At 37.3% G+C, this 16108-nt stretch overlaps 1 pseudogene across 1 annotated transcript; it reads left to right on the forward strand.

The window, feature by feature from the left end:
- The first annotated feature begins 750 nt into the window (after positions 1-750).
- LOC149578822 (wall-associated receptor kinase 2-like) lies at positions 751-8326 on the forward strand (annotated as a pseudogene). Its single transcript, XR_016356380.1, has 4 exons — positions 751-1663; positions 6817-6885; positions 6965-7018; positions 7110-8326. The product of XR_016356380.1 is annotated as a wall-associated receptor kinase 2-like (transcript).
- The last annotated feature ends 7782 nt before the right edge of the window (positions 8327-16108 follow it).

The following is a 16108-nucleotide window of genomic DNA, read 5'->3' on the forward strand; positions in this document are numbered from 1 at the left end:
TTATCTTTGTTATAAATTTCTTACAAAAATATTTTCTAAATTTCAATTTATCATACTTAATAAATAAAATGAGCTAGATTCAATTTACTATATTTATACATAGTATTAGAATCCCGTGATATGCTGGAGATTAAACATGGTGTGGGTAAGGGAGAGATTAAATACAAATTTCAAAGTTTCTGTCATTGTGTCTTAGCCGGAAATGTCATAGATGGATGGAAGTACAAAATTTGCCCTTTGACGAAACCTTCCCGTAATGACAAAGGACGAACATGTATAGTGTACCCCATGCGTTTACTTTTAGCAAATAATAAAATAAAATTTATGCCAATTGCGGGGCATTTAGAACTGAATTTTATTGAATTCTCTCCACTTACGTAGCCAAGAACGAATTTTTTTTGGTTTATTTAGATTTCGTGTTTCGACTGATTACTAAATTGCCTAAGTCAACATGCACGATTGGAATATAGAGAGTCCACAACGACAACCTTTTGTTAATTATTGTGCAGGTCGGTAGGTAATTCGTGGAAATTGCGTTCTTTGACACGAGAGAGGAATTGACATTGAACATCACAAGGGCGGCCTTTCAATCTAAATATTCTGTGTTCACAATGCCAATGCATGTAGGTTTACGAAGATCATAGCGTATTACTATATTAGATGTGTGAGAATTAATTAGTCACACAGGTGCTGAAGTCTACGCAGACCATTTGCTTCACATCAGCTAGAGATTTAAGGCTGACCTGCAATATGGAATACTCCATTAAAGACATACCCAATTCAAAAAGCCGTTACTATGGCCAGCATGTAATTGGTACACAATTGCATGTATTTCCGAATTTCCTTTCAAGATGTTCATGGCTGGCTTTGCTCTACTCTTCGTCTCATCTAATTTTACTTTTATCACTAAATGCAGAAAAATGCACATGGCCTCAAACATGCGGAGATTTGACATTTCCTTACCCTTTCCGACTGCCCAAAAATGATTGCGGTTTGCCTGGTTTTGAAATTGTTTGCAAAAGAAAATCGAGTTCTGACCCTGGAATTCCCTTCCTTCCAACCCTTTCGGGGGAAGTGAAAATAAAAAATCTCTCTTACGACCACATGCTACTTGACAGCGCTAGCACGTATGCTTCTCCATGCGAGAAAAAGGATAACGTTACGAACGCCATAGCGTTCAGCCTTGTCGACGAAGGGCCTTTCAGGATTTCTGAATTTAATAGGCTCCTTGCTATTGCCTGCAACACATATGGCCAATTCCAGATGCATATGGGAAATGCATCATAGGAAACACCTTATTCGAGCTCCTGCACATCTAAATGTGGCTATGCTTCATCGCTCTATACCGGACAACTGCCCTGCAAAGTGAATGGTTGTTGCCAAATTCCGGTTCCACGAGGTTACACAAGAATTAACCTTGCCGCACGATTCTACTCTTCCTATGGACCGAGCAATTGTAGCAATTCGGCTTCTGCTATAGTCGATAAAGATAGCTTGGATTCTATTTCCAATTCAACGTCGTTCACAGCTGCGAAATTTTCTTTGAGGGTGGCCTGGGCTATTCCAAATGACACCTGTTTCTCTGCTCAGAGCAAGAGTTCGTACCAGTGTTCTCTAAACGCCGACTGTCAAAATAGAATTTGGGGTTATGTTTGCATGATAGGTCCCAGTCAAAACTACAAATGGTTAGGTTAAGATTATCCTCTTAGGGCGAGAACAGACCACAATGTTTTTAAATGAAAATTTGCTTAATCCTCTTATTCATGTTGGCAACCAATAAATAAGCCGTAGCTTTAACAAATTGCCGAAATCCCAGTACATATGCAACAAAATCGTAAAACAATAATAAACATAACAACTATTCGAATTAGAAAGAAATCTCCCAAAAGACTTGGTCTGCATGCAACGCTCAGTCTGAGTCTTCTACCTGGAGTCTTCTACCTTGCAGCATGCAACGTTTCCACGTTTTAAGCAATCCCAAAATATTTGGGATTCTTCCTGCCACGCCTGCTACTTCTTCGAGGCACTGGTCTATCAATACCTCCCCCAACGAGTGGGACCTTGTCCTCAAGGTCCTTGGTAGGAAACTGTTGCTTCAGCAAATCTGCATCTTCCCAGGTGGCCTCCTCTGTAGGTAAACGACGCCACTGCACTAAGACTTCTATAACAAACTTATGGCCTTGCTTAACCCAACGAGTATCAATAATCTTGTCTGGTTCCAGTTCCACTTCACCTACCTCAGTGATCGGGGGTAATTCCTGGCTAACATCCGTGCACTCCCCAACATACTTCTTTAAAAGGGACACATGAAACACAAGGTGTATACGCGCTCCCTCTAGCAACTGAAGTTTATATGCCACTCTGCCAACTTGTTGCAGGATAGGGTATGGCCCAAAGAATCGACTGGCCAGCTTTTGATGAGCTCTTTTAAAAGCAGTATGCTGGCGATAAGGTTGAAGCTTAAGGAACACCATGTCACCCATGTCAAACGCAACATCTCGTCTCTTCCGATCAGCTACTTGCTTCATACGATTGATGGCCACTCCTAAGTTACTCTTCAGTTGCTGCAGCAGTTCATCTCTTCGAACCAAACTGTGGTCTACTTCATTCACTGGTGAAAGGCCAGCTTGATAGAAAGGAATGTTTGGTGGCAACCGACCATAGAGAGCCTGGAATAGTGTCATACCAGTGGAGATATGGTATGTGGTATTGTACCAAAATTCTGCCCATGGCAGGAACTCCACCCATTTCTTAGGCCACTGATGAACAAAGCTACGGAGGTACTGTTCTAGACAGTGATTCACCACTTCTGTTTGGCCGTCCATTTGTGGGTGGTAGGCCGAGCTAAGCTTGAGTTTCGTCCTCGACATAGTGAAGAATTCTTGCCAGAATTTACTGATAAATATGGGATCACGGTCACTGATTATGGAGCGCGGCATTCCATGTAGTTTGATTATGCCCTCCACAAATTTTTCTACCACTGTTTTTGCAGTAAAAGGATGAGTTAAAGGCATGAAATGGGCATACTTACTTAGTCTGTCAACGACAACCAACACAGTATCCTTCCCATGCGAAGTTGGTAAGTCTTCAATGAAGTTGAGCGTAATATCATCCCATACTTGACATGGAATGGGCAGAGGTTGGAGAAGTCCAGCTGGTGCGAGAGCCTGGGACTTGGTCTTCTGGCAGACTTCGTATGCAACAACATACTCTTGAACATCTTGGTACATTTTAGGCCAATAGAATTGTTGGGCTAGCCTTTTGTAGGTTCGCAAGACTCCTGAATGGCCTGCAGGCTTACTGTCATGAAACTCCCCCAATATTTTCTTGCGTAACTCCTGTATATGGGGCACCACCACTTTATCTTTAAAAAAGGCCAGTCCCTCACGTAGCTTATATGGGCCTTTAGGCTGCTCCTTGGCTATTGGGCCCTACTTGGTTTATGTAGGCATCCTCCTGTGAGGCCCTTTTCATATCCTCGCATAATTGAACCTGCGGCACAAATGCATAGTTAAGAGTTGGGCTATTGGGCTTGTGGGATAGAGCATCAGCAACAGAATTGTCACAGCCTGGCCGATAGACAATTTCATAATCATACCCCAACAGTTTAGCCACCCCTTTTTGTTGTTTTGGTGTTGCTACTCTCTGCTCCAAAAAATATTTGAGGCTCTATTGGTCTATTTGGATGCAGAATTTCTTGCCCAGTAGGTACGGACGCCATATACATATCGCTTCTACTATAGCTAACATTTCCTTAGCGTAAGTAGACCATGATTTCTTTGTGATGCCCAATGCACGACTCATGTAGGTGATTGGTTGTCCTTGTTGAGAGAGAATTGCACCTATCCCTTCCCTGGATGCATCAGCTTCAATGGTGAAATTATCGTTGAAGTTGGGCATGGCTAGCGTTGGTGTGGTGGTCATAGCATTCTTGAGTGCAAGGAATGCAGCTTCAGCTTCATCACTCCAGCCAAATTGGCCCTTCTTGAGGAGATTAGTGAGAGGGCGGGTGATGATGCCATAATTTTGAACAAATTTCCTGTAATATCCAGTGAGTCCTAAAAAACCACGCAACTCTGAAATGTTAGTAGCAAAAGGCCATGATACCATGACTTTGATTTTTTCCATGTCTACCTTAACCCCTTAGTGTGTGACAATGTGGCCCAGGTACTCTAATTCCTGTAGGCCGAAGACACATTTTTTTGATTTGATGAAGAACTTATGCTGCCTTAGAATTTCTAGTGCACTTCTTACATGGTGTAAATGAGTTTCCCAAGTAGGACTATAGATTAAAATATCATCAAAGAAAACTAGGATATATTTTCTAAGATGGGGGTGAAAGATAGAATTCATGAGAGCCTGAAAGGTGGAGGGTGCATTGCACAACCCGAAGGGCATAACTAAATATTCGTAGTGGCCATTGTGGGTATGAAAGACAGTTTTAGGAATATCTGGGAAGTGAACTCTTACCTGGTGATATCTTGCCCTGAGGTCTAGTTTGGTAAAATAGGAAGCACCATGAAGCTCATCCAACATATCTTCAATTGTAGGGATGGGAAAGCGATCTTTTATGGTGACTGCATTGAGAGCGCGATAATCTGTACAGAACTGCCAGCTACCATCTTTCTTTTTCACCAATAGTACTGGGGATGAAAAAGGGCTCGTGCTTGGCCATATAATTTCCTGATTCAACATCTCCTGTACCTGTTTCTCAATCTCAGCTTTCTAGAAGTATGCATATCTATATGGTCGAACATTGACCGGCTCCACCCCTTCCTTGAGAGGAATACAATGCTCGACTTCCCTTGCAAGTGGGAGCTGAGTGGGCTCAGCAAACACCTCCTCAAATTGCATTAAAAGCATGTGCATGTTGGGTTGCATGCCCCCTAGTGCTATATCCAGCGATAACTGCATGCAAATGGCGAACACCGTGTAGCCCTGACGCATTTCTTTGGACATTTCCTTGAGAGAAGTTTGCAACTGCTGGTTATTTGACCCTTGGAGTCTTCGAGGCTCATTCTCCCACTCAAACTCCATAGTCGACTGCTTCCAATTACATGTGACCAACCCAACATTTCCAACCACTGGACCCCGAGTATGACGTCAAGACGTGCTATGGGAAGGCCATAAAGAGTGAGAAAAAATGGAACACCCTGAAGATCAATCAATACCTTTTCAAACCTCCCTTGGCAACTCAATTTTTCTTCATTGGCTACCTTCACGATGAATGGGCTGGTTGGTACAACTGGCAGTCGAAGCAAGCGAGCAACTCGATCACTGATGAAGTTGTGAGTTGAGTTGCTGTCAATGAGGACCTCCACCTCCAGTCGTCCAATCTTGGCAGTTACTCTCATCGTCTTAGGTAATGACCATCCCGTGAGTGCATGTAGTGAGATTTCCGGCTCAGCTTGCTCCTTGGTCTCCTCTTCCATCACTTGCTCATCCAACACTTCTTCGTATGTGAAGGTTCTGATCCCTGCAGGTCCTTCCACAAGCATCAGTTATGGACCCTTGCATTTGTGTCCTATAGTAAACTTATCATTACAATTAAAGCATAGCCCCATGGCTCTCCTTTTTTGCATCTCCTCCCATGACAGTCGTTTGACTGGAGAAGTCGGGTTGGGCCTAGTTGGTGCAGGGAGACTCAATGACGATCGACTGCTCTGTGGTCGTGCAAGTTTTTGTTGGCAAGTTAGCTGTTCATCTCTCATCCGTGCAAGGGTGCTGATGGCCTCCTTCAATGTTCGTGGCTTGAACATGCAAATTCCATCCGCTATCCCCAGTTTGAGACCCCCCATAAAAGTACCGACCAAAGCTTTCTGTGACCATCCTTGTACACGGTTGCCCAGCCTCTCAAATTCTTGTTGATAATCTCTTAATGAATACACTTGCCTAATGTAAGACAGAGCTTCATCAAAATCTTCCCCTTCTGTGGGTCCAAATCGAGCCCACAATTCTTCTGAAAAAATTGTCCACGTCACCTCCTTTCTCTCTTCTTTAAATGTTCTGCTCATCCATCGCCACCACTGGTTTGCCTCACCCTCTAAATGAAATGAGGCTAAAGTGACTTTGCATGACTCTGGTGTTTCCTGGAACTCAAAGAGCTGATCCACTCGAGCAAACCATTCTGTTGGGTCGTCCCCAAAAAACCTTGGAAACTCAAGCTTGGTTGTTTTGGAAGAAACGATCATACGGCCTCCGTCAGACTCATCCTTGTTGTTGCATGAATGTCTTTCTTTTTTGTGATGGTTATGGCTGGAGCTATCCTTGTTTGAAGACAGCATCTTAGACATACGACCAAGCGCTGATTCCAGATGACTGAACTTGTCAGCCATTTCCAATTCCATTCGGTGCATGCCATCCTGAAGTCCTCCCAGCTCAGCTTCCAAGTTCTCGATTCGCTCTTTGTTGCTTGCCATGACTAAACAACGCAGCTCTGATACCAATGATAGGTCCCAGTCAGAACTACAACTGATTAGGTTAAGATTCTCCTCTTAGGGCGAGAATAGGCCACAATGTTTTTAAATGAAAATTTTCTTAATCCTCTTATTCATGTTGGCAACCAATAAATAAGCCGTAGCTTTATCAAATTGCCAAAATCCTAGTACATATGCAACAGAATCGTAAAACAATAATAAACATAACAACTATTTGAATTAGAAAGAAATCTCCCAAAAGACTTGGTCTGCATGCAACGCTCAGTCTGAGTCTTCTACCTGGAGTCTTCTACCTTGTAGCATGCAACGTTTCCACGTTTTAAGCAATCCCAAAATACTTGGGATTCTTCCTGCCACGCCTGCTACTTCTTCGAGGCAGTGGCCTATCATTGCAGCTGTAACACTGGCTATGACGGAGATAGATACACCAACGGCACGGGATGCACAGGTAAAAAAAAATCCTTTTGTGTTTCCAATACATTCTTTGATTTGAGATTCTACTCTAATGTTTTTATCCCCTGTTCCAGAAACAAAAAAATGCACAAGTTTCACTTGCCTCCAAACTTCATCAATAATTGCAGGTATCTATTTATGGGCATCTAGTGTTTAAATGATATTTCCCCATCTGGTTTGCATTTCCTGCTGTACAAGTGTTTTAATTGTGGAATGCAGGGGCTTTTGGGATACTAATAGCTGCGCTGCTCGGCGGCGGCAGTCTCTTAACAAGGAAAAGAACTTCAAGAGGAACCGAGGGGATCGATTGCAAAAATTAATTTCGTCGCGAGGGAGAGTAGAAAGCGTGAAGCTCTTCTCTTTGAAGGAGATGGAGAGAGCCACGGATGACTTCTCTCAGAATCTGCTATTGGGAGCTGGTGGGTATGGCACCGTTTACAAAGGCACTCTCACCAGTGGACTTGTTGTGGCTGTCAAGAGGTCAAAGCAAGTTGATTCCAAACAAATCGACCAGTTTATCAACGAGATTTGTATTCTGAGCAAAATCAATCACAGAAACGTGGTGAAGTTGCTGGGCTGCTGCCTCGAAACCTCGGTTCCCCTGTTGGTTAATGAGTACATATCGAATGGAACACTGTTCGATCATCTGCACGACAACAAGAAAAAGCAGCAGCAAATTCCATGGGAGCAGCGCCTGTCTATTGCGACAGAAACTGCAGAAGCCCTTTCGTACTTGCATTCTGTTGCCTCAACACCGATTGTTCACAGAGACGTGAAATCTTCAAACATTCTGTTGGACAAGGATTATAATCCAAAAGTTGCAGACTTTGGGGTGTCTCGCCTAGTGCCGATGGGGCAAACTCACATTACTACAGTTGTTCAGGGAACACTGGGTTACTTGGATCCAGAATACTTTCAAACAGTTCAGCTAACAGAGAAAAGCGATGTGTATAGCTTTGGGGTTGTTTTGGCAGAACTTTTGACGGGGTTGAGACCTGTATCGTATGAGAGGATGGATAACAACAACAACCTGGCCATATATTTCATCTCTACTGTAAATACAGTGGGATTGGGGGAAATCATAGATCCCCATCTTGATGCGGAGGATGGTAAAAAGAGGGAGTCGATGAGAAGAATGGCGGCGCTAGCGAAGGAATGTATTCATGTAGAAGGGGAGAAGAGACCCTCGATGAAAGAGGTGGTTCAGGAGCTGCTGTGGTGTAAAGGCGGTGAAAGAACACATGCGTGGGTAAATACCGATCCAGAAGAAACGGAGGCACTGATAATCGATGAGGAAGAAAGAAGCGAGGGAATTAGGGTTGCCTATTCAATAGCACAGCACTGCAGTTCGTCGTTTAGGCCCCCTTTGGTTGCTGGAATATGAGTGAAATCGGATAAGGAAATTAGAATGTGTTTTGTATTCGCTGTTTGGTAACTTCAATCGGAATTGGGAATAGGAAGACATATTCCAATTTTGCCCCTAAAATGAGCATATGTCTATGCCAAAAAATATCTGTTATTGAAATAGGCCATTTCCATTCCCATTCTGATTTTCCATTAAATTTTTTTTTTTTTAAATTATTATTATTTTTTTTTTTAATTTTGATTTTTTTTTTGAAATATTTTTTTTTACAATTTTTTTTTGGATTTTTTTTTTTGAATTTTAAAAAAAAAAATTCACTTTTTCTTTTTGAATTTTTTTTGTTAATTTTTTTTTTTTTTAATTTTTATAAATTTTTTTAAAATTATATCTATTTGTTTAAAAAATGAAAATGAATTAACCAAAAAAATAATAATTTTTTTAAAAAATTAGGAAAAATGTTTTTAAAAATACAAAACTTAACCTTATTCCTATTCCATTTTTGTACAACCAAACAATGGATTAACATATTCCTAGTCGAATTCCAAGTGCACCAAACATGATTGGAATTGCCCATTTCTATTCCCATTCCCCATTTCCATTCCATTCCATTTTTCTATTCTAATTTTCTATTCATATGCCAGCAACCAAACAGGGCCTTAGCATTGAAAGAGGGGGAATTGGCACAAGGTGGGGGAGATAAGATATGGTGCGGATATCATCTCGAGAGGTCCCACTTTGCGTTGAATAATCATCCATATATGTTCCATCGTAGATGACGCCATGTATTTTTCCTAAATGTTACCAGTGTACCTCAAAAATGTGGTTTAGCGACTTTGGAGGCTTTGCACAATATGCAAAAGCAAGAACATTAGGAAGATTTTATCTGCTCCCTCTTATTCTCAAATAGGGAAAAACCAAACCATTATCTAATATTTTCTTTCCAATTTAATACTATGTTCTATTATCTACTATATTTTACAAGGTTTTATGTCCTTCAAATATATTATTTTATTTTACAAGTTTACACTTCTTTTATTCATTTTATGGCTTCAAAAGGAATAGTTATCTAATGTTGATAACATGATCACAATGCATAATAATTACAAATAGCAATAGAGATATTAGAACCAAAAAAACTAGTATATAATGTTGATGGTGCATTTATGCGTTACATATACTATTTTTCTATTTTTCAAGCAAAGCACACTACTACATAAAGAAGTATTTTAAGACAATTAAATTTTTTTCTTAAATATTTAAATAATTATTTTCATTCTTATAAATAAAAACAAAAACTATTATTATTTTCTTTACTACAAATAAAAATAAAAATTATTATTATTGTCTCAAATTGAAACTTAAAACACTCATGCATTTCCATCTATAATTAGAAGCTCATTAGAGGTAGACGAAGGTGGGAGGTAGAGACCCACAAATGCAGGAGGAAACTTTTGGAAGAGATTTTAGAATAAACTTTTATAGACATCATAAATTTGGGCCCATCTAGTTATGGCTTGCACATCACATGTAACCTATCGACTAGCTTGAAGTGACGTCAACGGATACAACTAGAAATGAGTTTTGACAAGTTTCCCCTCCTAGAATTTGTGAGGAGAGTGCTCCAAACATGGTGAGTAACTAGGGTTGTAGGGACCCCATTTTTCCTCATCTAGTGAGCCAAAAAATAAAAATCAGTGGAATAAAATAGGCTTAACAAATTATTTTCTTAACTTCTTTGAAACTATGTCCAACTCATTTTTTCATTTTTATTTGTATTCTATTTTGAACTAATTAGAGTTATATCTTAGGCTCTAAATCTAAAGACTTTGGATTTTCCTATTTACAAATGACTTAACTCTTGTTGTTGAGGTAGCATTACTACTGCCATGACCATAGCCAACTAAGATTTACATGGACGAAGTTGTCATGAACCAAAATAGGATATAGAAATGCCATGTGCAATGATTTCAAAAGGCAATGCCTAGTTGCTTATTTTCCCTATGATTAGGAATTCCAATGTTGATGGACTTAGGGTTTTGTGTGTGTGATTTTATGACCAATGGAGAAAATCACATTCTTGATTTTCTTAACTAGAAATTTTCCCACACCTAGAGTCATGATTGATAAAAAAAACATAGCTAAAAATACCATAGATGTGACCTTTTAAATACAAAAGAAGGGGCTCACAATTAAGTGGTGCCACATTATGCAATTGTATGGTACTTAGTAGTCAAAAGTAACATATTTGTTTTTAGAAAAATGATCTTTCAACTCCTCATTGTCCTAACCATAAAAGAAAATTAACCCAAAGTTAAATTTTTAGATTTAGGCATTTTACCTGCACTCATTGTAAAACATTTAATTTTACAACTATACAAGTTTCTATGTAAGATCAAAGAATCTCATCAACAAAGAACAATAAAACTCAAACTTGTACTTTCAAGTTAAAAACATATCAACACTCAAGTGCAAAGGTTGATGAATGGAAGCATGCCCTTTTGGAGATATGTGATTGCTGAGGCTAGTCCATAGATTATGTAATGCCCCACCAAGGAACCCAAAAGAAATTAACCTGAAGTGTCACTAATTTTGCCAAATAATTTTTTTTCTTAAGATTAAACAACAAGAGATAATATAGTGGATGCAATAGCTCACATGCATATAAACAGTCCATAAACATATTACATCTCTTAAGGGTTCTATGACGTTGAATCACATACATAAGTTTTACTAATAGTGAAATTGATATATAACAAAATCCACATGATAGAATAACCATAGGTATGAATCCAGTTAAATAATATACAATTACATAAGATGGCATATGGCATAACCAGAATGCATGATCATTCATTGTACAAGTCATAGGGTATGAAAAGCTCAAAGAATATACATCATGAATAAATATATCATCACAAAAGATCTCTAGAAAATCAAGTACAATACATCAGAATATAACCATCCAATAGAAACACAAGATCAGAAAGAAAGGAATCATTAGCATGAATGCTAATAATACTACTTTGGGGGAGTGTCCTAAGCATTGGAAAGTATTGACTTATTGCGTTCATGACTATGTTTGTCATTGATGTCAACATAGTATGGTTTTTGTAAAGGCTAGCTAAGTAGCAGACAAAGATCTTAGTTATACGGACAATGGTTTGATTGTTTGGTGGTGTGCAGTCATGGACATGTTCAACACAATGTCCTAACTATGTGGTTTAGTGCAAAACATGTAAGTTGAAGACATATAAAGTTGTACCTGATTTATAGAGAGAAGTTTAGAGATGGAGTATTAGGAAAGCAATTCTTGATGTTTGTTCGATATCTTTCATTGAAGATGTAATGAAGATATGCATAGTAAACCAGTGACAAAGGATAGTCTATTGGTGACATCAGTAAGTGCACAAGCCCTAGTATCACACGTGTGAAGTTTTGTATAGACTGTGAGCTGATAGTGCTATCGTAATTGTAATTAATTAATTATCTTATTATAAATAATTGGGAAAGCCTCAAGGCTGACTCAAGGAATTATTTTGAAGATATGATATAAAGGAAAAATGTTTTCCTTGATTGTAATGCATCCATTGTTATATGAAGTGCGAAGTGTGAAAAGGAGTAGAGTGTTTGGTAAATGCATGTGAGCGATCCAAGGGATTATTAGATGTGAGTTTTGTGATCTAGTTACAAGATCTGAAGAAGAAGAAGTCTGGTTGATAAGATAGAGGAAGAGAAAGGAAGTACATTTTGTTTCTATTATTCTGGAAGGAATAATATAGATATCATTTGAACAGTGGGATCATTGGTCTTAACCTTGAATTTTTTTGTATAGTAGCTCCAGCTATCTTCCACAAGTCCTAACAGGGTTGACACAACTCCTAATAGGGTTGGAATCTCCTAATGGGGACTCAAAGTCTCCTAATAGGGACTCATATGTATTGATGTATTCATAGACTTCTAACAGGGTCCATCCTCTAACAAGGAATATTTATACTAGTACATCATCTTGTGGGTACCATCCCCATTGGGGTTTTCCCTCTTATCAAGGGTTTCCCTAGTTAACATATCTCATGTTCTTGTGTATGAGTATCTTGTTGTGGGTTTTGATTATATTGCTCATATGGTTAAAGTTTAATAAGGTTGATAATTGTGGTATTAGTTGGATAACTAATTTGCCCCGACCCCCCCTCTCAATTATATTACTGGACTATATATTCTAACAATTGGTATCAGAGCATAAGGTCCTTGAAGGATAAGCTTAATAGCTTAGGGAGATCAATGGAGAATATTTTCAAAAAAGGATAGTCCTAGATTTGATAGGGCCAACTATGATAGTTGGAAGGAGAAGATGAAGACTCATCTGTTGTGCATGGGTCCAAGGTATTGGATCTTGGCAAAGAATGAGAAGATTATTGTGAAAGAAGAACAAGTTGAAGAATGCAGTGAAGTAGAGAGAGATTTGTTCATGTGCAACATGAGAGCTAGAGAAGCTCTACTATCAGCTCTTCTAGAGAATGAATACAGTTAGGTAAAGTCACTGCAAACATCTCATGAAATTTGGAAAGCATTAGAATATACTTTTGAAGGTGATACACATTTTTGAAGGTGATACACATGCAAAGAGAATTAGATTGCGGAATTGGATATGTGCATTTCAAGATGCTAAGATGATGGAAGACAAATCTATAAGAAGCTATTTTGGTATAATATCATAAATTGTAGCGATAATTCAGTCTCATGGTGGAACCCAGGAAGAAGATGAGTTGGTTTGGAAGATCTTGAAAAGTTTGACACCACCATTCAAGCAAGTAGCTCATATCATTTAGCTATCGATACCCTACACTAAGGATTTCACCAAGGAAACATTGCTTGGAAGATCAGAAGTTGCAAAAGTAAATCTAAGACAATCTGGAGATCTAGCAAGAGTGGAAACAACTTTTAGTGCCCTGAACATTCGAACTAATCTAACAAGGAGTGCAATCATATGTGGAGATTTCATTGGTAGTGGTAGATCTGATGAAGACAAGAAGATTGGCAAAGGTATAGCCCTTCTTGTGAGGAGAAAAAGATGGTAAGAAAATCTTTAAATGTTGGACTTGTGATGAATTTGATCATTATGCATCTAAATATCCTAAAAGAGAGAAAAAGTATAAGGGAAAGTTCAAGTCTAGAAGAGATAGAAATTGCTTGTATGCAAATGAAGATGAAGAATCTGATGAGAGAGGTCAAAGTGAAAGTAATGATGAATTGGGATTTGTGGCTATCAAGGAAGATGATCTTGAAAGAGAAATTAGAGAAGAAAGAGCTCTAGTTTCCCAAGTTGAAAAGAAATATGTTTGGATAATTGAAAATGGTTATTCACATTACATGACTAGTGATATGAATAAGTTTGTTAAGTTTAGGAATCATGATGGAGGTATTGTTAGAGTTGGTAACAATGCAACTTGTCATATAACAAGAATTGGATCCATTACTCTTGATGGTAAAACTAACACTAATGATGTTTATTTTGTTGATGGATTGAAACATAATTTGTTGAGTGTTGGATAGTTGGTGGACACGGGTTATCGATTGCAATTCACTAAGAAGACTTGCATTATCAAAAAAAGAGATGGTAAGCTGATTGGAACAGGGAAAAGATCCAAAGGTAATGTATTTTAGTTGAATCCTACTGAAATGACATATTTGGTAGCTAAAGTAGACAACAATTGGTTGTGGCATAGAAGATTCTGTCACATAAATTTTAATAATAATGTCAAAGTTAGTAGCACGTTTGCAGTTAGAGACTTGCCTAAGATTAAAAAAGCCTACTATTGTTGTTTGCAAAGAATGTATTTTGGCTAAACAAAAGAAAGTATCATTTCCTAGCAACAAGTTCACTACCACAGAGAAACTGGAGATCATTCACATAGATTTGAGTGGTCCTTTAAGAATAAGAGGATTCTATGGCAAAAGATACTTTATGAATTTTTTTTTATGATTTCACTAGAATGATGTGGGTAGCATTTCTACTAGTACAAAAATATCAATATGTGACTAAAAAACTACTAAAATTTGTATATATGTGACTAAAATTAGTTACATGACTAATAGTAGTTAATATCCACTCGTTTATAACACTTCTAAATTTACTACTAAACAATTTTAGTCATCTATTTGATCGCTGATATTGATCATTGATTTAGTGATATATTTAGTAGTATATTTAGTAATTGATTTAGTAGTTGACTTGGTAGTATATTTAATCATGTTGCTAGTCACATATTTAGTAGTATATTTAATCACATATTTAGTTGTATATTTGATAGTTTATTTAGTCACATATTTAGTAGCATATTTAATCATATATTTGGTCACATTTTTAGTATATTTAGTCACATGTTTAGTGGTATATTTTGTAGCATATCTAGTAGTATATTTGATCAAATATTTAGTAGTATTTTTAATAGTGTATTTGGTCATAATAGGGCATGATGGAATCAAACCACCATCCATCTTCTTGTAAAGCAGGTGCTCTTCCATTGAGCTAGCACCCTTTATAGAATGATCATCACCTCTAGGTTGAAGTTCAGACTCAACGTTTGTAATAAGAGTAAGTTTTGTTTTAAAAATGAAATAGACATTATCCCTATTCTTAATTTGTATTGAGAGAAAACAATTATGATAAATATGGTCTAAATTTCTAGCAAAAGTGGAAGTTCTCTGTTTTAAGTTTCTCCATAAATTGTCATGTATTAATTGTAGTTATTATTGTCAAATTTTCTCTGCTTACTTTCTCTTCACTAGGTGAACTAGAATTTCATGCATCTTTCAAAAGAAGTCAAAATTTCAAATCATATTTCATAATGATTGTAAGCTTGGTTCTGCAAAACCAAAGAAAAGAGCTTGGCAACTTGTTTTCTCTACCAATGATATTGTATTGCCAAGCTATACCATATCTAGTAAAAAATGGGTGATCATCATTGGAATCAAAGGTGGATAACATAAGCATGTCGATCTCTAAATATATATAAGAAAGCAATGTTTTTGAAAGAATTTGAAAAAGTTTGAGATCAATTATAGTTTAAAGAGAGTTGCAAATATCAATAGGCATTAACCAAATTCCTTTGCATATTGTTCAAAGGAAATGAAATTTAAATTTGAGAACAACTATCTCACTGTTAATAGCCAAAGATCCCTTTCTTGTTTTTGAAGTATTAGATAGCCAAAGATACCTCTCTTGTTACTAATAAGCCACATAGTTGAAAACACCCAAATTAACACTAGAAACAAATAATGAAAGACAATTATGAGGAGCACAATCTTAGTCATTTGCAAGCGGTCAAAAAAGAGCCAAGCCACAACAACCAAGAAAGGGTCAACCCATTTGCAATTGCTAGTGTAAAACAAATTAATATTTTTTGCAAGGATATTAGGTTTAGCAAGGATTGACAAGAAGCTTCCATGAAGAAGCAATAAAAGTGTTTTAAAAATATTAGAAATCTAATATATAAATTTAGAATCTTTTAAAAATATTAGAAACCTAACTTTTTTTTTTTACTTGTACTCATTTTTAATCCATTCATAGTGTAATTATTTTGAATTTCATACACATTTTTAACTCGTTCATACTATAATTATTTTGAATTTCAAAATAGAAAAAAAAAAAAAAAAACATCAAGCAAAATTATAAATAGCCAACGAAAAGATGTTAAAAATTTTTAAAATAAAAATAAAAACCACCTAAATATTATAAATGTTTTATTTTTTGAAAGCACCATTTTTGAAGCCAACAAATATAAAAAGTTGTGGAAAAACATAAATATCTATATGGAACTAATAAATCTCCAAATAATTTATATTAATATTAAAATAA

This window comes from Cupressus sempervirens, chromosome 1 (assembly GCF_028749045.1).
Source record: "Cupressus sempervirens isolate cs-2001-9-10 chromosome 1, ASM2874904v1, whole genome shotgun sequence".
In the NCBI taxonomy this organism is placed as follows: domain Eukaryota; kingdom Viridiplantae; phylum Streptophyta; class Pinopsida; order Cupressales; family Cupressaceae; genus Cupressus; species Cupressus sempervirens.